This window comes from Eubalaena glacialis, chromosome 7 (assembly GCF_028564815.1).
Source record: "Eubalaena glacialis isolate mEubGla1 chromosome 7, mEubGla1.1.hap2.+ XY, whole genome shotgun sequence".
Classification (NCBI taxonomy): Eukaryota; Metazoa; Chordata; class Mammalia; order Artiodactyla; family Balaenidae; genus Eubalaena; species Eubalaena glacialis.
In genome coordinates this window covers 33429582-33456389 of record NC_083722.1, presented here as the reverse complement: position 1 = coordinate 33456389, position 26808 = coordinate 33429582, and the positions used below count along the sequence as shown (strand labels likewise).

At 46.0% G+C, this 26808-nt stretch overlaps 1 protein-coding gene across 7 annotated transcripts in view; it reads right to left on the bottom strand.

The window, feature by feature from the left end:
• Positions 1 to 26808, bottom strand: part of TRERF1 (transcriptional regulating factor 1) — a 196687-nt gene that overhangs the window by 55912 nt on the left and 113967 nt on the right. For all 7 annotated transcript variants that reach the window (XM_061196217.1, XM_061196213.1, XM_061196219.1 and 4 more), the window contains one exon: positions 7444 to 7558. The gene's annotated coding sequence lies outside the window, so the exon portion shown is untranslated. The remainder of the gene's footprint in view (positions 1 to 7443; positions 7559 to 26808) is intronic.

Genomic DNA, 26808 nt, shown 5'->3' with positions numbered 1-26808 from the left:
TCAAGCTGCTCAAGACCCCAGGAGAGGGAAAGAGATGTAATTCTTGAGTGGCCACCTAAAGCTTAGGAATATTTGTGGTTATCATTAAAGCAAGAAGTTGAAAGGTGCTGCCCCAGTTACCCAGAAAGAGACATTTCATTCCCTCCATGATACCAGATAAGGAAATAATCTACTTCCCTTCCTGTTTCAAGGGGGCCCCAGCTCTCAGACTCCAGGAAATTGGCAGTAACTCTGTCTATATCTGCCGTTTCCTTACTTTCAGTTACAGCCTCCTGGCCTGCTTAAACAACGGCTCCCTTTAAGGAACGTGGGACACACTGTCTGGCAAGGCTGGCCCAAAGCAGGCCTGGGGCGGCCTTGGTGCCCACATCTGCCACCTGATCTGACAGGCAAACGAGACCCTTCCTGGTGGAAGCTCCGAATCACTCAGTGTCCATGCCAGCCTCCCAGAAGTTAGGGAGAAAATGAAGCCAACCCTTAACATCTGGGGGGTACCCTCATACCCACTGTCTTTCTGTGAGGCAGCCCGGCAGGAGGCTGTACTCTCATTTTGAGCTAAGCTACGGACGCTCTGAGGGGGGAAGAGATTTCCAAAGGACCACATGTGCCAGGAAGAAGCCAACCTGAGGGAGACAAGAGCAGAGGTCTCCGGTCCTCGGCCAAAGATACCCCCCAGAACCACAAAGGACCACCACTAAAACAAGAGCCTCCACGTGACTTGAGTGTTCTCCAAAAACGCAAACAAGAAGGCAACAAGGAAATGCAAAGAAACAAACCTCTATTTCTATCTCACCTATAAAAACGTCACAGCCTCTCTGAATTGCTCCCATTTGTCCTCCTCCTTCTCCCCTCCACTCTCCGTCTTCTGGACCTAAACCAAGCCTCCCCCTCTCCTCTGGATCATGTGCACATAGATTATCTCCCTCTTCATGGGACACTCACAGGAAATTTAAACATTCTCAGACGGGGTTCTTCTAAGCCCACTTCCCCTGCCCTCCACCCCCTACCCAGTTGCTGCGTATTCAGGAAATGCAAACCCAATATAAAGATAACCCGGGCCAAACAGAAAAGGAGACTGGCCCTGTGACCTTGTTGGGCAAATGACTTCCTCTCCCTGCATCTCAGACTCAGCTTCTGCAGAATGAGGAGGCTGGACCTGACGGACTGCAAGGAGGTCCCACTGGCTCTGACCAGCGAGGGCTTAGCTCGGTGAACCTCCCAGACCCTGCCTGTCTCAGGGACACCCAGCAACCGTGAGGCAGGATATTGAGGCAGTAGGGTTTTCCACCACTGACAGCCGATCCCTAAGGACGCTGGCCCCCTGGGGGGGAAGAACACTGGGAATCAGGACACCTGGATGTCCATCTCGGTTCTGCGGTATTTTGGAAAAGGAACTGAGTGAGTGGGGGAGGTTACAAGGGCAGACTTAAGCTCAGTTAGAGTGTTTTAATTTTTAAAAAATAGAATAATCTATGTGACTAGTATAATAAAGATTATGAAAATGTTTTAAGAACCAAGACCACCTAACAGCAAGAAGAAGCAGATAGTCAGTCTCCAGAGAAGCACCTGAAGACTCAGCTTAGAACCTATTTCTGTTGGCTTTTATGAGGCCACGGCAGTATATGAGTCCCGTGCCTGAGGCACCTCCTTGTTTCTCTATTCACAGTAACCCCGGCTCCCCAAACTCCTCACACACTCCCCAACATGATGTGTCCCGACTCCCTAGTTCTGGAAACCATTTCCACATCTGCATCTGGGACAACCCCTTGTTTCACTGCGCAGGACTCAGCTGACAAGGAGAACTCAACCTGGGGTGTCGCCCATGAAGAATATTTAATCTACCAGTTGAGCTCCCCATGGGCGAGGCCAGTTGGATGGTGTAAGTAATCAATCTTGGCTCACGGCTCTGAGTAACTAGAAAGGAGGAGGGACAGGAAGCATGAATCATTATCTGGAGAGAGGCCGTTAATAGACTTTGAGGTTTGCAGGCAGGGTGGGGATGGGGTGGGGTTGGGCCTGGCCCCTCAGCTAGGTCGAGAAGTCGGTGGACATCGTCTTGGGAGTCAGCTCCCTCCCTAGTGCAGCAACATCAATGCTCAGGCTCCTGCAAAACCCCACCCTTCTAAATATTTGAGCCATACTTGGAAAAGGAAGACAAGTGGTTGACTTGTCTTTGAAAATTATTTGGAAATAATTTTTTGATCCTCACAGACTGAATTTTTAAAGAAAGTTGTCAATCCCTGTTTTACAAAAGTCAGTTGGTAGCATTTGCAGAGAGATAAAAAGGCAAATGCAAATCCATTCAAGACCACCATGTTCATTGGCCATGCATGATCAGACACAGTTGGGAAACCTGGTGAAGCACAGTCAAACACTAATTGCAGGACTTGTCAGGGCACTTGATATGCTAGAGGAGGTGGCTCTCTAAGAGACGCCACAGAGGCCATCTGTGGGGCTAGAAGCACTGCACTGGGTCTCACTAGCTCAAGAGAATGCCCATCTCTAAACCTCAGTTCACACCACTTCGACACCCCCAACGTACAAGGTTCCTTTTCCAGCCACCTCACCCTACCTGCCCCACGGGGCCAGCCCCAATCTTCTTCCTAGCCTTCCCCAGGAAGACTTCCCTGAGCACTCGAAGGCACAGTGCTGTCCCCCCTGGAAACCTATTCTGAATACCTGGCACTTAATCTTATGAAGGTGTTTTATCCTTTATGCATTTTTTGGTCATAAAGTCTTTTTAAATGAATAGACTATTTTTCAGAGTAGTTTTAGGGTCATAGCAACTCTATGCATTTTTCGTAACACTTGCCCACTGTACAAAGCCCAGAGTCACTACAAATAGCAGGTGCTAAAAAAGTTGTTGCCTGATAGATATCAAATCAGGAAGTGACACAAATCTGAGTGTAATACAAAGTCACTTACTTATGAGCAGGGAGTGTGTGTTTATAAGCAGTCATGTCAGCTTTAAGAATGGAAGTCAAATGGACAGTGGAGACCACCCATCCTGCCCCTTCTGGACATGTGTCCAGCAGAGTCGGTGTGCCACCCACTGACCGGGGTTGGGGCACCACAGGGACAACTCCCCAGCGAGTGGTGTCATGAGGCTCCAGAGCTCTCATGGTTCTAAGACAGAAGGAACAGCTTGGAGGGAGGGCTGAGATGCTGAGATGCCCCATCTCTAGAGATGAACATTTCTAGAACCCATGGTTTATAGCCCGTGCAAACACTGGCCAGACCAGTGTGTTCTGCTTTCCCTCCGATTATTTTAAAAAACACCCCAGCAAGGCTGGGAATCCCACATTGACCCTAGACTCCTGCCTCCATTTCCATCACATTTCATAAACCAGCTCTGCCGACATGAGAGCGTCACTGAACAAGGGCGCGAGTCTTGATGGGGTCTGTTCTTAGTCATGATGATATTGACTACCACGGACTGGGTGCTTGTGATGCTCCAAGCTCCTGTTACAAGCTCTACATACATACATCATCTCATTTCATCCTTGAACAGCTCTGCCTGTGGTCCCCATGTTGCAGATGCAGAAATGGAAGCTCAGAGAGACGAAGCTAGTGAGAGGCAGAGCAAGGTTCAAACTCAGCTCTTTCTCCTGCCCCCAAGCCCAAAAAGTCTAACCACTGTGCTCTGTGGCCTCCCCTCCGATGAAAGGCACACAAACAGGAGACAGGAAAACTAACAGCAGGAAGGATGGGGTTGGCGGGTGTGGAAAAGAGGCACAAGGGAAGGGAGAAGAAGGGGAGAGAGCACAAGGACAAGAGGAAGTTGAGGTCTTGTCCTCAACCTTGAGGTGCACATGGGATCTGGCTGCAGGTCCAGGAGGTCTTTGCCAAGTGGGAATGAAGCAGGAAAGTTGCTGGGGGCCACGGGAGAAACAAACCACAAAATATGCAGAAGCCATTTCCTCTCTCAAGGAAGATAAACAATAGATTCATAAACAAATTTTACAAAGCTGCCCAACTATTTATAGCATTCTGGTAGGAACTTATATCCTTTGTGAGCATAAAGCTAATCCCCCCAAAAATGGTTAAGTTATTCTGAGGAGAGCAAAGGTAGGAAAAGGGGATAGGGGAGGAATATACTCCTTGCCGGTCCATCACCTGCTAGCCCTGTGACTGCAGTCAGTTACGTGTCCTTTCTGAGCCTTTGTTCATTCTTCTGTGAACAAGGAATAGTAATTCCTGCCCCACGAGGCTATGGTAGAAAAGAAAGAAAACAGACCTTCTGGCAATATGGCAGATCAGATACCCTACTTGACCTTCCCAACTGAAACAACTAACATGCTGCTTAAAATTTAAAATATAAAGATTGTATACACACTGCTGAACTGGTATAAATGGAAGGATTCTTCAAAGACCAAAACCAAAACCAAAAGCAGGAACTTTGGGATGTAAGCTAGCAGCAAAGCTGGATTTTGCCCTGAGGGTTCCTGCCAAACCCTACAGATTCTAAGTTTCCCATGAGAGCTGCACAGTGTTCAGGAAAGAGGAGAAAAAGCTTAGTTCCTTCATAAAATTGGGACTTCAAAAGGCTCCACCCTCAATGAATGAGAAATAGACCCCCAACACAAAAGGAGACCACAAGGAAACCTGACCTTGGGCTGGGTAGAAATCTGAACCCATAAGCTGGATCTCACACAGATTTGCAGTTTGAATTCATGCTACTTATGTAGCCAGAAAAGCTTTGGGTAGAAAATGAATTTAAAGTGATTTGTGATTGGGAGTGCCCCCAGACAACTAGCAGAAGTTAATGCAAAACGTCTCTGGAAAAATTAACTTCAAGCCATACTTCAAATAGTTCACAAAGGTAAAGTTCTAAGGAAAATGAACAGCTCAAAGAAAATAACAACAACAAGGAAACAAGGCATTATGAGTACTAGCCAGCAGAAGCAACAGACGGCAGAATCAGACCTGCAAAGATTTCAGATTCTCAATTACCAGACATGAAATTCTACAATTTCTAAATAGCAACCTCAATATGTTAAAGAAATTAAGAAGTTTGCAAATATAAGCAAGAAATAAGAGAAAATCACCAAGCAGATTTAAAAAATAATGGACCAGAACTTCTAGAAATGATAAAGAAGCTGAAAGGAAAAAATTTCAGTGGATGGATTAAACAGCATTTGAAACACAGAATAAATTAAATGGAAGACAGGTTTGAAGAAATTATTCAGAGTTCAGCACAGAGGGACGAAGAGGTGAGAAATATGGAATAGAGGTTACGAGATACAGAGAACAGAATGAGAAGGTCCACCATACGTCTAACTGGAGTTCCAAAAGGAGCTATTAGAAAGAATGGGAAAGAGTCAATGTTCAAAGAATGAAGGGTGAGAATCCTCCAGAATTGTTGAAAGACACTCATCTTTAGCTCTAGGAATCCCAATGAAACCCAAACAGAATAAAGACAGAGAAATTGACACCTAGTTACATGAGAGAGAAGTGGCAGAACACCAAAGAAAGCAGCAACATCTTTAATGTAACTAGAGGGAAATGCCAGGTCACTTATAAAGGAAGACCGACAGCCAACTTCTCAACAGCAACATTCAGAACCAGAGGTAGTGGAATAATGGTTTCAGTGACCGAAGAGAAAATATCCAGTAAAGCTACCTTTCAAAATTGAGAGCAAAATACAGTTTCAAGCCAACAAAAACCAAACCAAACCAAAGCAAAAACAACTTGAAAGTTTACCACCAACAGACTCTCACTAAAGGATAATGCTAAAGGGGTTTATTTTAGGCAGAAGGAAAATGATCTCCAATTCATGAAAGAATGGTGAGAAAAGATATTGATAAGAATGTGGATACAAACACATCATATAAAACAATGATGTCTAAATTGTAGGGAAAAAAACAGGATAGAATGAAAACACAGGATAACAATTGCATATAAATTGGGAGAGGTAGTGGTTAGAATTAAACCAGTTTATGCTTCTTGTATTTTGGGGGAGGCAGGTAAAGACATTGATTAATTTTAGACTTTGTTAAGTATGCCTGTTAAAATAGATGGGCTAAACATTGAAAGAACAGATACAGAGCACATAACTTCCAAATAAGAAGATAGAAGATGGAATGAGGAGGGAAAAACATCTCAACCAAAAAGAAGGAGCAGAAAAAAAACAAATATAAAGATGGTTGAAATGAATCCCAATTCATCAGTAAGATACACCTGTTCTAACCAAACAGCATTGCCTTAAAATATACAAAATTTTATACATAAGCAAAATTTTTGGCACTACAAGGAGAAATGCACAAATCCAATGCGAGATTTTTAACATGTCTCTCAATAATGTGTTATTGAGGAGATTAGTCAGACAAAAACAGACAAGGACATATTATAGATGATTTGAACAGCACAATGAACTAGCTTATTTTAATGATCATATATAGAAAACTACTATATATCTAATAATTAGAGAGTACACACTTTTTCAAGCACTCATGAAACATTTAAGAAAAAAGTTGAAAAGATAAAATATTTAAAAGGAGCACACAGAAATGGTTCAATGCTTATTTCAAACTCTCTCCAGGGATCCATACTTATTTTATCTTAAAAAAGGTAAAGACCCTGTCTTTCTTGTTCACTGATGTATCTCCAGAGTCTAGTACAGTGACTGTCACAAAGGGGGCTCTCAATATGTCCTGAAGAATGAGTGGTGAACGAAGGATTCTCTGTTGAGGATGGTACAGGCTGAGTGAGCACTGAGGACCAACACTGGAGGTGATGAAGCCCTTTCCAACATGGAGGGGACAAGAGGACAAGGTGAGTGGTGCCAGTCTCCAGGGAGAATTTATACAAAAAAGAAAAACAGAGTCACGACAGCCATCTCCAAATCCAAAGAGAGAGTCATGTGGAAGAGTCTTTGAAAGCCCAGTCTTTGCGGGTCCATGTGGCAGAGCAGAGGAGAGAAGATAGAAATTGCAGAGAGGAAGAATTTGTCCCAATATTAGGAAGAATCTTCTAACAATTCATTGCTCAGCATTGGCCAGGAATTGGCCTGGCTTATCCTCTAAGGCCCTTTATGACCCTGTGTGGGACAGGAGACTATCCAGGACGTCCTGAGAGTTCCAGACCATGAGTGGACCATCCTTCCAATTCTATCCCATCCCAGAGATTCCTTCACCCAAAATTCCCTGGATACCCGATCCCTAAAAGATCTGCCCAAGGTCCCAGATTCAGGAGGTGGTGGAGGAATAATGAGAGCTTCAGTCCCCAGAAACTCAATCCAGTGTCCTTTCTGCTCCACCATCGGCCTCTCCATTAGCCGAAATGAGCACGTTTTGCCCCATTAGGCTGACATGCACTTTTTCAGTCTACCCATGTCCCAGTAAACCCCATTTTTTCCAGCATATGGCAAGGGATTACAAAAGCATAGAGAATTAGTTCAAATGAAAATGCCGAAACTTTCCAGGAAAAGGGAAGCAAGCTCACCTTGGCCTCCGCAGCAGATGGTTGAGTTGGGGGCCTGGCTCTGGGGGCTTCTCCTGCGGCCGGCCAGTCATGCTGCTCTCATGCTGCTGGGCAGGTGGGAAGAGGAGGCCTGGTTCTGTGGGAAAAAGAGGAAGAAAGGTCACTTCTTCATCGTTTGCTCCCAGCTCTCCATCACCAGCCTGCCAAGGACACTATCCAGAAGCCGCGGGAGCTCGCGAGGCTGGCCTCAGCCGCTCTCATGTCATTGGGGAGCAGACAGGCACAGGACGAATGTTTCCCACGCCCTCCAATGTGCCAGGCAGGGCTCTAAGGAACGGGGCTACAAAGATGAATCAGATGCAGTCCCTGCTCGCAAGCAACAGCCTAGCAAGAGAGAGCGAGAGAGACGTACACATGTTTCACTACAAGATAATTTGGTAAGTGCTGTGATTTCCCCAAGTTCATTCAACAGCCTACCTGTCCCACAGGGAGCAGAGGCAGCTTATAAGTGCTACAGCACAGGGCTTCTCAAGCTCTTTGTTATGAAGGACCAGTTCTTTGTTTTTGTTTTAATTTCCGATCCATCACGGATGAATACTTTTATAAAATATAAGAAAAGGAACTGGTAGAAAAATGAAATGACAAAAATATTCATACAGAGTACAAGCCTACTTCTTAATGATTCAACAGCTTACTCTGTCAAATCGGCATGAGAGTTTCTAAGCGCTTCCTCTCAATTTCTGTACTGATCTCGTGGACCGGTAAACAGCTTGCAGACCAGCACCATTCCACAAACCACAGCTGAGAAGCATTGCTATAGGAAACGTTTGTAAAGAATGCAACCTTCCTGAGATGTCTGGCTGAGCTCTTGGTTCAGAGAGGGTGGCTGGAAATAAAAATGATGTCAAATTCACCCTCTGGACTACAGTTCAGACTGTTCAGAGAGTCTCTCTCCAAGAAGGAGAGTTACAGCAGGGACTTTGGGAAAGTGTGGCGGTGGGGTGTCTGAGGTGGTGGCACCAACACACTGGGTTCACGGGAACCTGGTCAGAAGTTGTGCCTGGAGCCCTGTCCTGCTCTACCTTGAACTTCCAATTGTAACTATGGCAACCCCAGCCGAAGCTACTGCCTGGAATGGGAAGAACAAAAGTGTTACCTATTAAAATGGACTGGGACGTTTCAAAAAATAAATCATTTCCAAAATGTCAAGAGGGCTGCTGGTGTTCATTCCTACCATTTAATGTTATAAAAATAATGTTTTTTAAATTGAGAAATCTTTTGTCTGTGACAGCCAGCTCCCAAAAAAGCCTTTAAATGCCTATTGCCTTAATACTTGAGGGAGAGATTACAAGTCATTTTCCCCCATTTGAATGCTTGAGAGAAAGTGCTCATTCCTCTAAACTCTCAGCTTTTATGTAGTTCTTATTTTAAACTTTAGAAGAAGATATCTCTGTAGAAGAGAAACTTCCCTTTTCAAAGTCTTTTTTTTTTTTAATGCGTACACACATACACTCTAACTCGCTGCTTCAAATGCTAAGTCATTTGCAATTTGGGAGTTTGTTGCTCATGAAATTCTAGCGATTAGCACATCATAAACATTCCTATAGCAAGGGAATGCTTTGGAAGCGATGTCTGTGATGTTACAAAGATTGTCTATCATTATCTCTGAATGTTGGCAAAGTGAAGGTTATGGGAATAACTATTTATGTATAAATAAGTCAACAGAGTAACTGACAACTTCAATAGCAGATCTTACCAAGAAGCTAAACCATGGCACGAGGTGGGAAGCAGGGATGGACTTCCCTCAGTTTCCATGAGTGTTTCATCCTTATTCTCAACATGGGAAAATAACTCTCCAGGCTCCCCGACAGGAGCAATAGCCTTTGGAATCACTCATGGGCAAGATTAAGCTTAGACCACACAGCCAACTTTTATATATCAGGTGCTGGGCTAGATTCTAGTGTTCTCAATATGGGTTCTTCTTCAAAGAGACCCAAGGGAGACATATAAACAGGCAATTACAATCCCCCTTTCCTGCAAGAATATATATTGGCTGGAGTTAAGGTAAAGGAAATGAAGTTAACTAGCTCAATCCATCTATCCAACCATCCATTGGTCCATCCATTGTTGACTGAGTGCCTAGTATATAGCAGGCAAGTGCAAAGCACTAGGCATACAACAGTTGAGACCAATGTGGTCCCTGCCTTCATGGAGCTTATCCTCTAGTGGGGGAACCAACATTAATAAATTAGAAATAACTATAAGAGTGGTGCTCTGAAGAAGTATGATTACTGCCATAACAGCATATGTCAGGGGTAGATCTAGCACAGGAAAGGGTCAGTGGTGCTTTCCTAAAGAATTAGTCTTTAATCTGAGCCCTAAGAATAAATTAGTGAAACAAAATAGGGTGGGGGCAGGAGGGAAAAGACAGAAAGAAAAGGTGTTGCCAGCACAATGAATAGGCTGTGCAAAGTTCCTGTGACGGAAGGAACATGGCACATTCTAGCTATGAAAGGAGGCTCTTAATAAGGACCGAATCGATTCTTGACTCACATCATGCTTCCATTGTGATGGTATTCAGACCATGCATTATAGATGTGCAGGTTTTTCCAAAAGTGCCCAAGAAGTTACTTAAGGCGAGCCAGGAAAGTAAGGTGCATGTCAGCTAATTCTCCCTCTTCCTAAGCTGGCACGAGGCATCCAACACAGGGGCCACCTTATCCTCCCTCCCATTTTATAGCAAGTTTTGGGACTCATCTATTTTTCTCTTCAACAGTGGTAACTTGGCCAAATCCAATTTGACCAGTGGTGAAAATTAGTTGGTCAGGGCTGACATAGACTGACAGTGGCTGTGGGTTTTGGGATGTGAACAAGCGTTCTATTATTAAATGATTGCTGGAGAAGCCTCGTGGTGAATGTTACTCGACGGAAGGTCATACAATTTCATGCACAGAACATGAGCTTTGGGGCCAAGCAGACCTGGGTTCAAATCTGGTCCCACCCCTCACTGGCCATTTGGCCTGGTTCTTTCATAAAATGGAGTTAGCAGTGCCTTCCTTGCTGTGAGATCAGCAAGAGCACAGGTCCTACACTGAGCACATTTCCTGGCTCCCAACTGGCCCTGGATAAGTGTCAGCATTACTATCACACAGCAGTGTGTGGGGACAGCCATGATCCTCCCTCAACGTGAACGTCAACAGGAATCCATGAAACAATTTCCCAGCTGGTACTGGGGCTGCAGGGCAGCTTTGCAGGGGTGCAGGGGTCCCGATGACTCAGTTTCTTGGTGTGTGACCTCACGGGTCCCCTGCCACTGTGCTGAGAGTTCTCAGCGGGAAGTCCCACTGCACCAGGGCTAACAGGCACTGAGTCTCACCTCGGCGGCCCTAGGCCCACCCTCTCCGGATGCCACCCCGGGACTTACAGGGAGCTCCACCCAGGGGCTCTGGGCCAGCAGCCAGCAGACTTGGGTTCTAGTTCCACCACTAACGGCTGGGGTTCCCTTGGACAAACAGCCGAGTTCCAGAAGGGAGAGGAGATGGAATAGCTACCACATCCTGAAGGCCTAAACACAGGCCAGGCCTGGTGCTGGGCCTTCCCAAGAAGCAGCCGGATAGTCACAACAGTCCTGCGGGGTCACTGTTGGTATCACCATGTTACAAGTGAGGAAACTGAGGCCTGCTGGTTTGTCCCAGACCGCAGAACTAAGTGACGGAACCAGAACGGGAAGCCGGAGAGCCCTTCCTCTCTACCACGGCACTGCCTTACGGGGATGGAAATCTTACTTAGGTCTTTCCCACACGACCAGTAAGGACGCAGCCCTGGAAGGCTCTGTGATTTTCCAGGGACCCACAGGAAGCAAGCCACCAGGCAAGGCCGGACTCTGCCCCATGCCCCACACGGCTGTCTGGGTCTCAGTTTCCCTTCTGCACACAGTGGTGACTAATGATGCCTTACAGACCACACTGTTGTTAGAGTTAAGGGGAGAATGAAGATTTAAGAGTCTTGGGAGGGAAAAATTAATATAGAGACATGAACACTTTAAATGGGTATTGAGAGGCTCAAACCAAAGAGGAAGGGTTCCTGTCGGCCACAGAGCAGTTGAAATGAAAACTGGACCAGGAGCCGGGCGGCAGCCAGGGGAGGGGAGGGGACACAGGAGACAAACTGTGGAGCTTCTGAAATGGGAAGCAGGACCCAATGAAGTGTAAAGAATTCCCTCCATGCCACCCACAATAAATTAGAAATTGGCACAGATTTTTAAAAGAAGGAAAAGCAGGAGGGGGAGGAGAAGAAATTGAGGAGGAGGAGGAGGAATTAAATCTGTAGATTTAATCTAAGAGCACCTAAGAAACAGGGTGGAGAGTAATCAATGCAATGAGAAATCTTAGACTCCAGTCACGTGGGGGCCACTCATTCTGTCAAACAGGTTCTCCTGCACAGAGATGATGGTGACACGGAAGAAGATCTAATTTTCAAGTGAGACACATTCTATCAACAGATGGGGAGGCCTGGCAGCTTTTCCAATGTGGTGAAAACTCCCATTCTCTCTCCAACCATCTCTCCTCTTTTGTAGATGCCCCACTCTTACCTCCATGGAGGTTGAGGAAAGAATAATTTGTAGGCACTAGAAGAGGGCATTCCTGCTCAGACCATTATGAGAGATAGGTGGCCACTTCATCAGGTCTTCATGCACCTGGTTATTCCAGAACACAGAAGCTGGGGTATTCGCCCAATATCACAGCAGCTCAAACACTGAGAGCATATCAGACAGACTTATCATAGGCTGACAATGGATGGCGGACCACCATCCACTCTCCAACCTCCTCAGGCCTCCTATTCCCTTGCTCACAGCTCCAGTCAGCTTGTCTTTCAGGTCTTCACACACTCCAAGCTCTTTCTTACCCCAGAACTTTTGCACATGCTGGTCCCTCTGACTGGGATGCTCTTCTCCTAGCTCCGCCCTCATTAACGTCTAGTTAGCTTTCAAATACAGCTTCAGTGAGACTTCTTTGCCTCTCCAGAAACGCAAGTGTGCAACAGCACTTATCACAGTTGCAATTAACTAATTATGTGATTAACGAGGGGGCCTCCCCAGTCAGACTGTAAGCTCTCTGAGGGCATGAGCAAGTGTCTGCTTTTTGCACCATCGTGTCCCATGGGTGAGCACAGCAGTTATCAGTCTTGTTTGCACATCAAAATCACCTGGGGAGCTTTAAAAAACACAGACGCTTGGGGTTCACCAAAACCCATTAGACAATAGTGCTTAAAGCTGGCAAGGTGTTGTGACATGTGGCCAAGGCTGAGAACCTAAGGAGGCCATGGGTGCCGGGCTTCTGTCCTACAGCAATCTTGAAGTGGCCCAGGGAGTTACAGTAGGACCTTGCTCCCTTTGCTTGTGGATACAATGCATCGTTTAAACGCTGTTTTCCACCCCAGAGATTAAATTTGAGGAAATTCCGGAAGAGGGAAACAAAATCCTCATTGTTAGAGAGGAATACTATTCCTTTCATGAAGCACTCCCACGATAACCCCCTCCCCGACACTCCTCTGCCCGCTAACCCTGGTTTATCACCTTTATCCTCAGAGCCACAGGGTTAACCTGATGTGTTCCTGAAATACACTTAAATATTTGGGGGGATAACCCCTAATTTTAAAAATTAAATCAGGCCCAGCTATACTATCCGGTAGAGTGCAAAACTTCACATTAAATTTTATTAAAACAGAAGAATTCAAAGCCAGTTCGTGCCGGGACAGGCCCTCCAGGCCAGCCCCAAGCCGCAGGTAGAGGTGCTTTGCAGTAACTTGCCCATGGGGGCACTGGGGTGGGGGAGCTCCCACGGGTCATCTGCGCTGATCTGGCCTTTCCAGGGCAAGCTGAGAACAAGCTGTCCCTATCCTCTCAGTTCCCCTTACTAAAGGGGAGGGAGTAAGTGCTATGTGCTAAATGTTCTGTCCCTCCCCCACCAATTCATATGTTGAAATTCTAACCCCCAAAGGTGATGCTATTAGTAGGTGGGGGCTCTGGGAGGTGCTTAGGTCATGAGGGTGGAGGTCTCATGAATGGGATTAGTGCCCTTATCAAAGAGATCCCACTAGCTCCCTCACCCCTTCTGCCATGTGAGGACACAGTGAGAAAGCATCAGCAATGCACCAGGAAGAAAGGGCCCTCACAGAATGCGACCATGCTGGCATGTTGATCTTGGACATCCAGCCTCCAGAATGGTGTGAAATAAATTTCTGTTGTTTATAAGCCATCCTCTGTGGTTTTTCGTTATGGGCTGAGACAGTAAGATGTGTGAAAAAAATCCAACCTCTTAAACACACTCAAAGTAACAACTCCAATCTTCTGATGGGTTTCACCAGCCCAACAAAAGCACTGTTTGACCGAGTCCCAAGTCCCATGCCCCTGTGAGAAGTAGACCATCACTTAACCCAGTGTAGGGCAAGCTCTCCTGAATATAGCTCTAGCGCCCATAGGGACCACCTGGGGAAGTTAAGAATGAAGCTTCACTTTGCACCCACTACCTTGGTAATAATAAAATAATAACAAGTGTTGGTGAGGATGTGGAGAAATTGGAACCCTTCTGCACCGCTGGCAGGAATGGAAAATGGTGCAGCTGCTTTAGAAAACAGTGTGGCAGTTCCTTAGAGTTATCAATGACCCAGTAACCCTACTCCTAGGTGTAAACCCAAAAGAACTGAAAACAGGTACTCCAACAAAAATGCGTTCACACATGTTCAAAGAAGCTCTATTAACAATAGCCACAAAAGTGGAAACGACCCAAACATCCATCAACTGGCTAACAGATAAATCTGGTATCTACATACAATGGAATATTATTCAGCCATAAAAAAGAATGAAATTCTGATACATGCGACAACATGGATGACCCTCGAAAACATTAAGTGAAAAGAGTCAGACACAAAAGGTCACATATTGAATGATTCCTTTTATCTGAAATACCCAGAAGGTAGGTAAGTCCATGGAGATAGAAAGCAGACTAGTGGTTGCCAGGGGCTGGGGTTGGTAGGAGAATGAGGGGTGACTGCTTAATGGGTGTGGGGTTTCCTTTTGGGGTGATGAAAATGCCTTGGAACTAGACAGAGGTGATGGCTGCACAGCATTGAGAATGCACTAAATGCCACTGAACTCTATACTTTAAAATGGTCAGTGGTTAATTTTACGCTATGTGAATTTTACCTCAATTAAAAACAACAATAAACAAAGCTTAAAGGGCCCCACCGTGAGAGGCTCTGACTCAGTAGGTGTGGGCTGGGCCCAGGGATCTGCTTTTCCAAAGAACATCTGAGTGATTCTGACATGGGGGTCTCAGGCATGGCCTAAACGTAAGAGCCGATGTGTGTAAATGATGCCTTTACTTTAGATGAATCAGTAACACCTGCTGCTATTTCCTGAGTGCCCACTATGGGCCAGGCAGGCACTGGGCTTGGTGCTTTCAAATACCGTGTCTCAGAATCACACTGCAAGTTGGGAATGATCACTGTTTTGTTTTATAGTTGAGGAGACTGAGGCTCAGAGAGGTTAAGTAAGTTGCCCAGGGCACACAGCTGAGTAACAGCGGATTCATACCAATATCTGTCTGACTCCACAGACCATATTTTCCCCATCACCCCATACTACACCACTGTGTCTTTTAACAAGCTCTTCCAGGCAGCAGAAATGTCATTTTTGTGTTTATATGCTCTTTAGGTTAGAGACTTAGGTCACCTTACTAAAATGGTGGTCCTTGGTATCTCCTGGGAATTCACTAGAAATGCAAACTCTCGGTCCTCACCCCAGGTTTGCTGAATCAGACTCTGCTCTCCCCAGATGACTTGTGTGACAGTAAAGTGTGAGCCACACAGTTTTCTCTAGAGCTGTGCTATCCAATATGGTAGCCACTAGCCTATTTAAGCGGCTATTTAAATTAAAACTAATGGGGACGTCCCTGGCAATCCAGTGGTTAAGACTTCGCCTTCCAATGCAGGGGGTGTGGGTTCGATCCCTGGTTGGGGAGCTAAGATCCCACATGCCTCGAGGCCAAAAAACCAAAACATAAAACAGAGGCAAAATTGTAACAAATTCAATAAAGACTAAAAAAATCATCCACATAAAAACAATCTTAAAAAAAATAAAATTAATTAAAATGAAATAAACTTAAAAACTCAGTTCTTCAGTTGTACCAGCCACATCTAAAGTGCTCCACAGCCATATGTGACAAGTGGCTACCACTGGGCAGCACAAAATAGAACATTTCCATCAGTGCTGTGCTAGAGCAGGCTATCTTGAACTTGGCACCACTGACATTTGGGGCTAGATAATTCTTTGTTGCAGGGGTGGGTGTGGCGAGGCTTCCAGCACATGGTAGAGTAGTAGTTTGCAACCTGGGATGATTTCGTCCCTCAAGGGAATGGCAATGTCTGTAGACATTTTTTGGTTGTCATAGCTGGGAGGTTCTACTGGCATCATATGGGTAGAGGCCAGGGATGCAGCTAAACATCTTACATCCTACAGTGCACAGGACAGCACAACAAAGAATTATCCGGTCCAAAGTGTCAGTGGTGCCGAGGTGAGAAGCGCCCAGCTAGAGTAATCAAAAATACATGGCCATTCTCAGTAAAACTGGAGGCAGGAGACTCACGACACCAAAGTGCCCACCCGCCTCCTTTGCCAAATTCAGAACCGGAGAAGAGTATCTATTTTTGCCAAGAATGCAGAGTAAGAAGTCCTGGTTTCCAGAATAATCGACAAACTCATTACTAAAATGAGGTCCCTACACTTCAAATCCCAAGGGCTGGGAAATGAAGAGGTTAATTTTTGATGTTTGGAATGTGTGATAAATTCCACAAGAAACCACAATCTGCCTATCGGTCAGGTGTGGACACATCATTCGTTCGTTCATGTATCTATTTACTTACAAGTATTTATTGAGCACCTACCATATGTCAGGTACTCTTCCAGCATTCAAAGCAGAGCAGCCAATAAAACAAACCAGGTCCCTGCCCTTGTGGAGCTGGCATCCTAGTGGAGGAGACGAACAGGACCCAAGTAAACAAATACACCAGCAGTGAAATGGGTATGATCAGTGCTACGAAGGGGAGGGGTGCAGAGGAGTGATGGGGGATGGGTATCTGAGGTCACCTATCTGAAGTGTCCTGGGGCAACTGAAAAGGTGTCATCTGGCAGAGACCTGAATGAACTGAGATTATACCAGGTAATTCGAGGAGGGACCAGAGTTCCAAGCAGAGGGAACAGCGGCTGCTGACTCCTTTGGCGAAACAAGCTTTCTGGAGCTGGAAAAGGCTGGCATATGAGGTTGGCAAGGCAGGAACGGGCCAGGTCACGGGGATAGGAACCCACTGGAGGGCTCTGAGCAGAGGAGAGATGGGGCTTGATCAGCTTTTCACATAGAGAACAAACTATAGGAGGATAAGAGTGGAAAAGGCCAGACCTGTGACGAGGCTGCTACAGTCTTCCAGGCAAGAGATGGTGATGGCTTATTATTAGTTAATTAATTAATGAAATCATTAATATTAATACTAGCTCTCTACTTGGCCAATGTTATTAATACTCTATCTCAGATATATTACAGGTAGACTCAGCATCATGTTCAAGCTACTTCTATGGAGAAATGCATTCTGAGTTCCAAATGATCAACTTGAAACCTTTTCCATCCACCTGGGTTTTAAGTTGGGGACTGTGTGACCTGGGAGAAGACAGCAAGAAAGGGAGTTGGGGGGTTAGGGAATTTTAGCAGGAGGAAAAAGGGTGTATGCCCCCAAATTCCTCTTTCTCTAGAACCATCAGAGGTGTCTGAGAGGGGCCTTGCAATTCTCCCAAGGGTTGTTGGGTAGCAGATGGGTGAGAACCAGCAATTCCGCTACAGGCAGAACAGAAGGGAAAGGACCAGATCTTCCGGAAGGACAGCACTGCAGCTGTGAGCGAAGGGGGGTGTGGAGTCTTTTCCAAAAGCAAGGGAGTCTCTACTTCTGGGGTTTCTGAGGTTCTAGGGCATCACAGAGTCAGGACAACAGTCACAGAATCGGCAGATTTAGGGCAGAAGAACCCAGCTGTGCCGGTTACTAACTGCACAGCGCTGAGAGTGCTGCCGTTGATCCCCGTGAGCCTCTGTAAAAGGAAACGACACCCCTGCCACTCAGAGTGGTATTGAGGGGTCAAGTCAGATGGTGCCCGCGCCGAGAGTGATGACCACTTCCGGTCCACGTGCCGAGGTCTGGGCACGCCCATCTTCTGGAGCAGGTGCAGAACCCACCATCCTCCACGGCATGAGGTTCTGTGCTATACACATGCCCAGGTAGTTCAGCTTTACACATAAAAAGGTGCTTCCCTTTAATTCCTTTATTCAACACACATTCACTGGGTCTTAGCGCCGGGCACGGAAGACATAGAGCGTAAGATGCAGCCTTTACACCCCAAGAACATGGGCAGCAGGGGCGGCTGGAGACAGGAGAACAGGTTTCTCTGATTCTCCTTTTCCCTCAGGGCCTGGTGACCACTGTCCAGGTAGTTTTCATGCCTTTAGACTAGAGCCACCGGCCTGCTGGGGCCTTGTCTACCAGCAGCCTGCAGTGCCAAACTTGGGTGGCAGTGCCCTCTCTCTTCTCCAGACCGGCAGGCCGTCCTGGTCGTTTCTGCTGGAGCAGAAAAGGATGGTGAGGAAAAAGCAGGGCTGGCTAGGCAGAGGGAAACCGGGAGAAGCGCTGGCCTTCAGCAAGGCCTTCCTTCCAGCCCCACTTCCTGCCCCCAGTGGACATGGCTCCAGATGGGTCAGGGGCCTCTCTGACCCCCAGCTCACCTAGGGCGCAGCACCTCTCTGGCGTTTCCCAAGAAACGTCTTCACGAGAAGGCCCCAGCTCTGAGTCATCTGCAGCAGAGATGAGACCTTGTAAAAATAACTCCAAGTATGAGGCTCCTCCTGTATTCACATTATTCACGATACAAAGAACAAAAAAGCAGGGCAGGAAGCAGAGGAGGAAAAGTGTCGTTCCCATCAGTTTTCTTCACATGACAAGCAGCCAGGAACTCACTTGCTGAGCCCCACTGCGCTCTCTCTCCGCGGAGCGAATTACATAAGCCGGCGAGAGGGGCTTCTTGGCAGCCTTCTGACTCTGCCACCCACCCGTCTTCATCTCTCAACTCCAAAACCGAGGCTGGGTGCCTCGGATAGTTCTCATGTCAACATGATGGAGCAACTAGGTTTGCTCCCATAGGGCACTCAGGAAAGGCCTTGGGGAGGTGAAAGTTGAGCTGAGGCCCAGATGACCAACAAGTGAAAATCTGAGTGGAGGACACTGGACATTCAGCAGGGACAGTTGAAACAATGGCCCCGAGGCAGGGATCGGTGTGCACACGGCAGGCACAGTGGGTGGGACAGAGCAGAGGACTGGTGGTGGGGGGGGCAGGGGGTTCCCGACATGTAGGGTAGTGGTTCTCAGCCTGCAGTGATTTTGTCCTCCAGAGGATATCTGACAATGTCCGGAGACATAGCTGGTTGTCACAGCTGGGGACGTGATATTGGCATCCGGTGGGTAGAGGCCAGGGATGCCGCTAAACATTTTTGAATGCACAGGTCAGCCCCCCTCAACAGAGAATTATCGGGCTCAAACATCAATAGTGCTGAGGCCGAGAAGCCCTGGTATAGGGTCTCTCAAGTCACCGTAAGGAGTCCATGTGCACACAGATGCACACACAGGACTAACCAGTGCCTGTGCCTGCCAGAGTGTGGTCCTTAAACATGCACGTCCATCACGTGCACGCCCAGGGTATGTGTGTTGAGATGAAAGAGAGGATGCTAGGACCAGCTCTCAGAACACAGGAGCCAGGGCGGAGGCAAAGAGCTGGGATAAGGTTCCTCCAACCTAATTGGGAGCTAAGAGGGAGGTCTTGGAACAAGGACAGAGGAGGTCGAATACAGGGAGGCATGGAGGCTATGGGCAAGCAGACGGAGGCCACGGGGAGCTGTTTTCAAGCAGATGATGTCCCTTGAGAGTCAAGACAGGGCCCTGGGTGAGGGGAGAGGGGCCACCCTGTCCTAGTGAAGGGGCTAAGAGCTGGAGAATGCAACGGGTCTGATGAGTGCGGAGGGCATAGGCTGAGCCAGTGTGTAGACAGCCCAGGACTCAAGAACGAAATCACCAGAAGAAACAGCCAACGGCTGAAGAGAAGGGATGCAGGTGGGCAGGACATGGGTGGAGGGCCCCCAAACCCAACCACTCGATACCTGGAAGAGGCAAATGAGGAACCCAGAGGGGCCTGGACAATTAGAGGCATTTGGGTATGATCTTGAATTTGGTTACGACTACAGAATGGGTTGCTCTCTGCTCCGTTGGGGGCAGGGGCACCTGGAGGTCAGGCCACCGGGCTGGTGGTCCAACACAGAGAGCACTTTAGGGTGCAAGTGATTTCATTTCTCCCCAAAGTCAAGTAAGCCCACCGGGGAGAGGCCGAGATGACCAATGCCTGTGACACGCAGTTAACCCCAGGCGCGCCTCTCCTCCTCACCCTATTGATAATCTGGATGATTCATTCGTAGAGGCTGGTCCCGCCTCAGCGGAAAGAGAATCTAGATGAGGTTCTCATCACTTAGAAATGAGAAGAATTTCTCAGTGGAGAAGCAGGCTGGAACCCTTCCATAGTCGCTATGTAAAGAAGCCTTTCTAATTTGGGGGAGGGTGAGCAGGACAGGCTGCCTCAGAGGGACTTGTTCCGACAGAATTGCTGGTGGCATCCCTGGGTCCATGTCCATGCCCACAAGCGGGCAGACGCCCTCATTACCACTCTCACTCAGCACTGACTCCCTTCCCCTATAGTTTTAAAATAACATTTATTCTTCTCCACCTAGAAAGCATGCTCACTGTAAAAGTTTTAAACATACACAAGAGAAAAAGAAAAGTCACTCATAATCCCATCGTTTTGTGAGACTATTTCCTTCTTTTTTTTGCTAAACTTTAAAAATACGATGGTTGAGATCATATTGTATATGTAGTTTTCTATTCCATTTCTAACGTAAGCATATGGCCGTGTTATTAAACTATTAGCTTTAACCATTGAACTAATCCACTGAAAATATGGTATAGTCTCTAATGTTATGAGAGGTAGAGCCCAGATCCTCTGAGGACTTATTTCACCTAATGCAGGTATTTTAAGGGACCCCTGAGCATTGAATACAGGAGTTGTCCCCATATTCTGAGCACTTACTACATGTGCCAGGTACTCGGCCTCCTACCGTGTCAGATGGCAGTGGAGATTAGATGTGGAGATGGCTTAATACCATACTGTCACATGCAATATGCATTCCCTTTCTCCAGACTTGGGACCTGTACACTTCACTTGGTTGAGGGTCATACCCAATCCCACTCTTCTCACAGAAAAACTACGGACTCCTCACTCAGTTAAGGGGCAGCTGTAGGTCCCGTCTCGGCACAGGGAATGGAGAAGAACCTGGGTTAGGTCCTGAGATACAGGAAAAATAGGCAATGGAAAAGCTCTGGAATGGTCATCGGGTGTAGGGATTGGTAGTGGCTGGTCAACCACAGCCTGCAGGCCAGCCAACCACCTGCTTATGTAAATAAAGCTTTACTGAAACACAGCCACACCTATTCATGTCAATAGTGCCTATGGCTGCTTTTGGCCACAATAAGCAGAGTTGAGCAGTTGTGACAGAGACCACATGGCCCGCAAGCCTAAAATATTTACTACTTGGCTCTTTAAGACAAAGTTTGCTGACCCCTGTGTTTGGAGGCCAGCCGTCCTCCAAAATCTGTGTTCCCCCTCATTTAGCTGAGAGTTGTCACTGAGAGGCAGCTGCCTAGCCCAGAGCTACACCTCCCAGCTCCTCCTGTGGCAAAGTGGGACCCGTGACTAGAGCTCACCAATGAAATGTGGGCTAAGAGGTCTCTGTCATTTTGGGGCCAAGATTGTTAAGAAGTGGGTGAGCCTTCACCACCTTGTTTTTTCCCTTCCACCTGAACACAGGGTACTCCTAGGCCCTGTAGCAGTGTTTCTCAACCTTCTTTCATCACTGTTGCCCTTGTAAGGAGCATTTTCAGATACTTTTTTCCTAGGTGCTTTCTTCCACCTAGGAAATTTTAATACACTGTATATCTATTTATGTACCAAATGTATATCTGTGATTTATGTATTAAAATGAGACTTTTTTTGGCCCCAAGAACTAATTTTGCCCCCCTAAGCGTGATACTGCCCCAGTTGAGAATGTATCCTCTAAGGTAGAGCACAGTCACAAGATGGAAGGTGCCTGGGTCCCTGAATTACTTTGTGGAAGAACGCCAGTCATGCCAGGACAGCTGCATTTGACTGTTAGAGCTGCAAGAAATAACTTCAATCATGGTAAGCCCCTGAGAACTGGGAGATGATTATGGCAGCTACCATTGCCTTAACAGTGTTAGTACAAGATCTAAATTTGATAGTTAAAAAAACAGTACGAATTGGATAGACATGTTTATAATACAAGTAACTTCTAAATCGTAAAAGAGGTAAATTTAGGATTAAAAACACCTACTTTAGATGGTGGACAACAAATTAACTGCATTCATTTATATTCTTTCCATCTAGACACATCATCACCAAGATGAGTGAAATAATTTTTTTAAAGATATAATTTCAAACAACAAAGGGAACAGGTAAGGGCTACTGGAAAAGAGGTTGGGACAACTTTGTGGAAAAGAGACAGAGTATGAAAGATTAGAAACTGATGAGGCAGCCACAGGGAACCTGACCCTGGAGTAGGCACAGATATTATGAGAGTCCATCAGCCTGGCAGAATGGCCAAGAGGCTCATGACTCAGAGCTGCCAAGGCAGCGGAGGGCAGGAATCAAATGTGAGGCTGAAAAGGTGGAGGGGCGGGGGAGGCGGGGATTATATAAAATCTGAAGTCAGAAGAGTTGAGCCATTGGTACTCATGGGGCAGTCAGGTATCTACTCTCCCAAGCATTAAAAAAAAAAAGGAATTTCCTTCTCTGAAGAAACTGAATGGACCCAAAGAAAAGATGAGATCCAGGAAGCAGCAGAACTAACCTAGTATAACAGTACAGGAAAATCCCAAATGTCAATTGTGTAGCAGGCCTGGACAGCAACCAGGTCAAATTTGAGGAAGATAGAGAACTCTGGGGGGAAGGGAGAACATATAAAATACCCAATTGGCTAGAGAGTTTGGGAGGAAAAAAAATGAGGATATGATAATAGCAATTGGTGGGGGGGAAAAAAGGAAGGCAATGACATACTCTTGGAAAAATATAAAGCCACATATATAAAGGAAATACATATTATGGACTCCAAAGAGGACAACAGATCAGGCATCAGGGTCACAGACTTAAACGCCTTCAGGGTCAGGTAAATAAGTAAATGAACACAGCAGGCGAGGAGTTTGAGCACATGCATACACTGTATGAGTAGTAGGGACTGCAGCAAACTGGAGTAGGAAAGCCCATTCTAAAGGGGGCAGCCTCCAGCAGAGTGTTGCCATATGGAACGTCAGACCAGATCTTACAGCCTTTAAAACAATATCCCAAACTCTGAATCTGTTAGGAAAACTCTCCCTATTTTAAAATGTTGGCTGAAACTTTTTTTAAAAATCACTAGGCAAACCAAACAAGTATGTCCGAGGGTAGACTGTCAATTCACAACTTGTTTCTACATTCACAGTCACATAAACCCTATCTGCTGATTTTTCAGTCTTTAGAGTCAACCTACAGACACAGCACAGGTTTTACTGGCAGTTACAAAATAAAAATGTTAAGTGTTATCACCCTCAACAATGTAAAAGTAAAAATAGAGATGACAGAAATTGGAAAGTTGGAAGGCAGTTGGGGTAAGGGCACTAATACCTTCATCTTACTGATCAAGGGAGTCGAGATACTGTTGTTAACAAGCAAGAAATATGATAGTAAAAATATTACTTATAAAGCTAACCAAGTAGAGGAACTATAAATAACGATACAACTATACTGTGAGGATGTGGGGAGGGGAGGTAGGAGGGTGGTATAAGTGAGCTAAATTGTCATCTATCATAACAGGAAGTAAGCAGATAATTTCTAAAATAGGAGTAAAACAAAAGCACATTATTTTTAAATATGGAGGTAAATGTCAGAAAAAAATAATTGAAAGAGTTAAGAGAGGTTGCCTCAAGGGAGAGTGACAAGTTAGGGAGGGAAGAGGCCAAGAGACTGTTATTTTTATCATAGATTCTTCTGAATGTGTGCTCCCCGTCAAAAAAAAAAAAACCCCAAAACCCTTTTGTAAGAAAATGAAACAGATCAATTCATGGGCTGATAACTGGGCTAGATAACTAAGCCTGCAAGGTTGACTCTCGGTAATACTATAGATGGCACTTAAAAAGGTTTAAATGGAAATAATTTAATGAATGGACCAGTTACAGAGGTGCAGGAAGGGTTAAGGGAACCAACAAGATATGGTGCGGCACCCAGAGGCTGAAACCAGCATGAAGCCTTGATCACCCCTAAGTTAGAAGGGAAAGGGGAGGGAACAACTGTTCCTGGAGCCCAGTGATTCTCCAGCACTGGGAGAGGAGCTGCAGATGGAAAAGAAGCCACTGCCAGAAATCAGGGGGATTAATACTCCAACCTCTCTCTCCTCCTGTTCTTGTATCTCCTGCTGGTGTCTCCTACTGGCCAAACCCAGTGAAACCCAGAAGGTAAAATAAAGGAGCCCACCTGATGTAATCCATAGGGGCCAGCCTCCCCAGACACAGGGTGGCAGAAATAGATCTGGGAGGAGGGGGGCAGATGGAGAATAAATAGCACACATTCTCATACTCTCCATTACCTATCTTAGAGTTAAAAAATGGATTAGATAAACCACATATTTGTCCCAGAGTGGTAATTTCAACCTTGTCTAGTTCAGCAGCAGAACTAAGGGACTGCCAGGAAGAGGTGATAAAAAATGTATAATTTCCCCCAATTTTAATTAGCAAATAGAGATGGATGACTTCCATATGTAGGCCCTTTAGTCACTGAGGAGAACCAAGATATATGAAACAAGAATCCCATTCACGCGACAAAAGGAAAGTGAGCCAGACACACACAGAAAGGTAACCATACAATGTGGTAGGACGGGCACACAATGAAAATAGCCACACTTGCCTCCAGGGCCCAAACCAGGAGGCAACACACCTTCCCAGGCTTTCCTTGAAGGGTAAGTGGAATTAGATGGGAGATGGCAGCGTGCAAGACACGTTTGGGGGCAGTGAGTAGGTCTGCTGGTCACAGGATGAGTGAGACACAGGCTGGTCATCAGGCTGGGGCAGCAAAGGGGAGGGATCCAAAATGCCAAGCCCAGGAGCTGGAACTTTACCTTTAGAACAGGATGCTGCCCCAAATTTCAGATCAGGTGACATGCCTGAAGCAGTAAGGGAATTACATGGGTGGGAAATGAACCAATGTCAAAGCGAGGGAAGGTGGGGATACACACAAGGAAGGGACTTGCTCCTAGTAGGTGTTAATATCTGTGGAAGGATGAGAGGCTGGTAGGGACGGAAGGAGGGAGGATGTATATAGGTAAGCATCTAGCTTGTCTTTTAAGACTTGACTACATAGTCATCTCCTCTGTAAAATTTTTCTTGACCAAACCCTGCCTTTTCTTGGTAGTGGGAATATTAAGCCCCAACTATGCTAGCGTGAAACACTTCACTGAACTCTCATATGTCCTGCTATTACTGTATGAATCACTTGAATGCAAGGATGGTGACCTACTCATCTTTACATCCCCAGGCCCTAGCTCAGGGCCTGACCCATAATAAGTGCTCAAAAATAAGTGATCCACTGGATGGGACAGGTGGTTGGATGGATGGATGGATGGATGGATGGATGGATGGATGGATGGATGGATGGGTGGATGGGTGGGTGGATGGATGGATGGGTGGATGGGTGGGGGATGGATGGGGTGACAGGGGCCTACAGTTGGATGGCAACAGTACAAATGAATGAAAGAACAGAATCAATAGGCTCTGGCACCTGGATGCTTCCCAGAGTGTACAGTCCTGTTGCTTGTCTCTTTTGGAAAGTGGGAGATTATAACATAATTGCTTTATCACTCTGCAAATATTCCCCAGCTTGTGAGGGCATGTTTGGTTATTAACAGATCATGCAACAAATTAGACACAGGAAACAAACCATGATGATAGAAAGGCGGGTGAGGCCCAGGGCAAGAACCAGCGACCAAAGTGCCCTCTCACATACTATTTAGGAGGATGGGGTCAGACATGTTGACCTGCTTTACTTGAAAGGTCTGGTCACCCATTCTTTAAAGTCCATCTCAAGAGGATGACAAGGAGCAAGCATCCCTTTCCACAGGGCTGTTTCCCCATCACATACCAACATCCCATCCATTATCACGAGCTTGTTTTTAATTAATGGCCTTGGCAAAACCCACAGAAACCAAAACAGTGCTCTTGCATTGGTTTCAGAATAACACCAGCTGTTGGAATTAAACAGCCAGGCTGGTAGCCTAATGATGAATAAGAACAACTTCCTTCAAAAAAGTACCATCAGTAGGCAAGGGATTTTGGGGTCCCTGGAAAATAAAAATCACCACTTTCAATCAGATGGGACAGCTGCCCTAAATACCATAATCCTATTGACCAGTTATATAAGTACAACATCTCTTACATCAATGGACCAAAAATTGATTTTGAGATTCTAGCTAGACTCTTTTAGACATTTAAGAATTGCTTGATACCACAAAATGACTGCAAGTAAGGGAAGGGGGTGAAATGTGATAAGGACTTGGTACCACCAAGACAGAGATGAGTGGTGGCTAATTATCTACCTTTCCCTCATCCAGGTAGGAAGAGAGAATATGTTTGCTGTTTCCTAGTCCCAGAGTGAGGATGCCCAATGGCTCCCTGCATCCGTACCACCCTATGCACATCCCAAAGTGATTTCACCAACAAATCTTCCAAGAATGCAGAGGACTAGCTGGGGCAGGTTCCTTTATTCCTATTTTACAGATAGGAAAATTAAAGCACATATATCTGTGTAAGCAACTTGCTCCAGGGTCTCAGGGAGGAGTCACTGGCCCAGCCTGGTCTGGAACACTGGTCTCCTGATGACTTGAATGCAAAGAGAGTGACTTACTCATTTTTGGATCCCCTAATCCTAGCAGAGAGCCTGGTCCTGGTCCATAATATGTGTTTAATAAATGTTTACTGAATAGAAGACTCCCAGTGCCAAAATATTACATTAACTTCTCTCTGGACTTGATTTCTTTATCTGTAAAATGGGAATAATAATATTCTTCTCATACGTTTAATGTGAGGATCAAATGTATTCATACAAGTAAAGCTTTTATAACACTGTCTGGCACGTGGTTGGTACTCTTTAATATT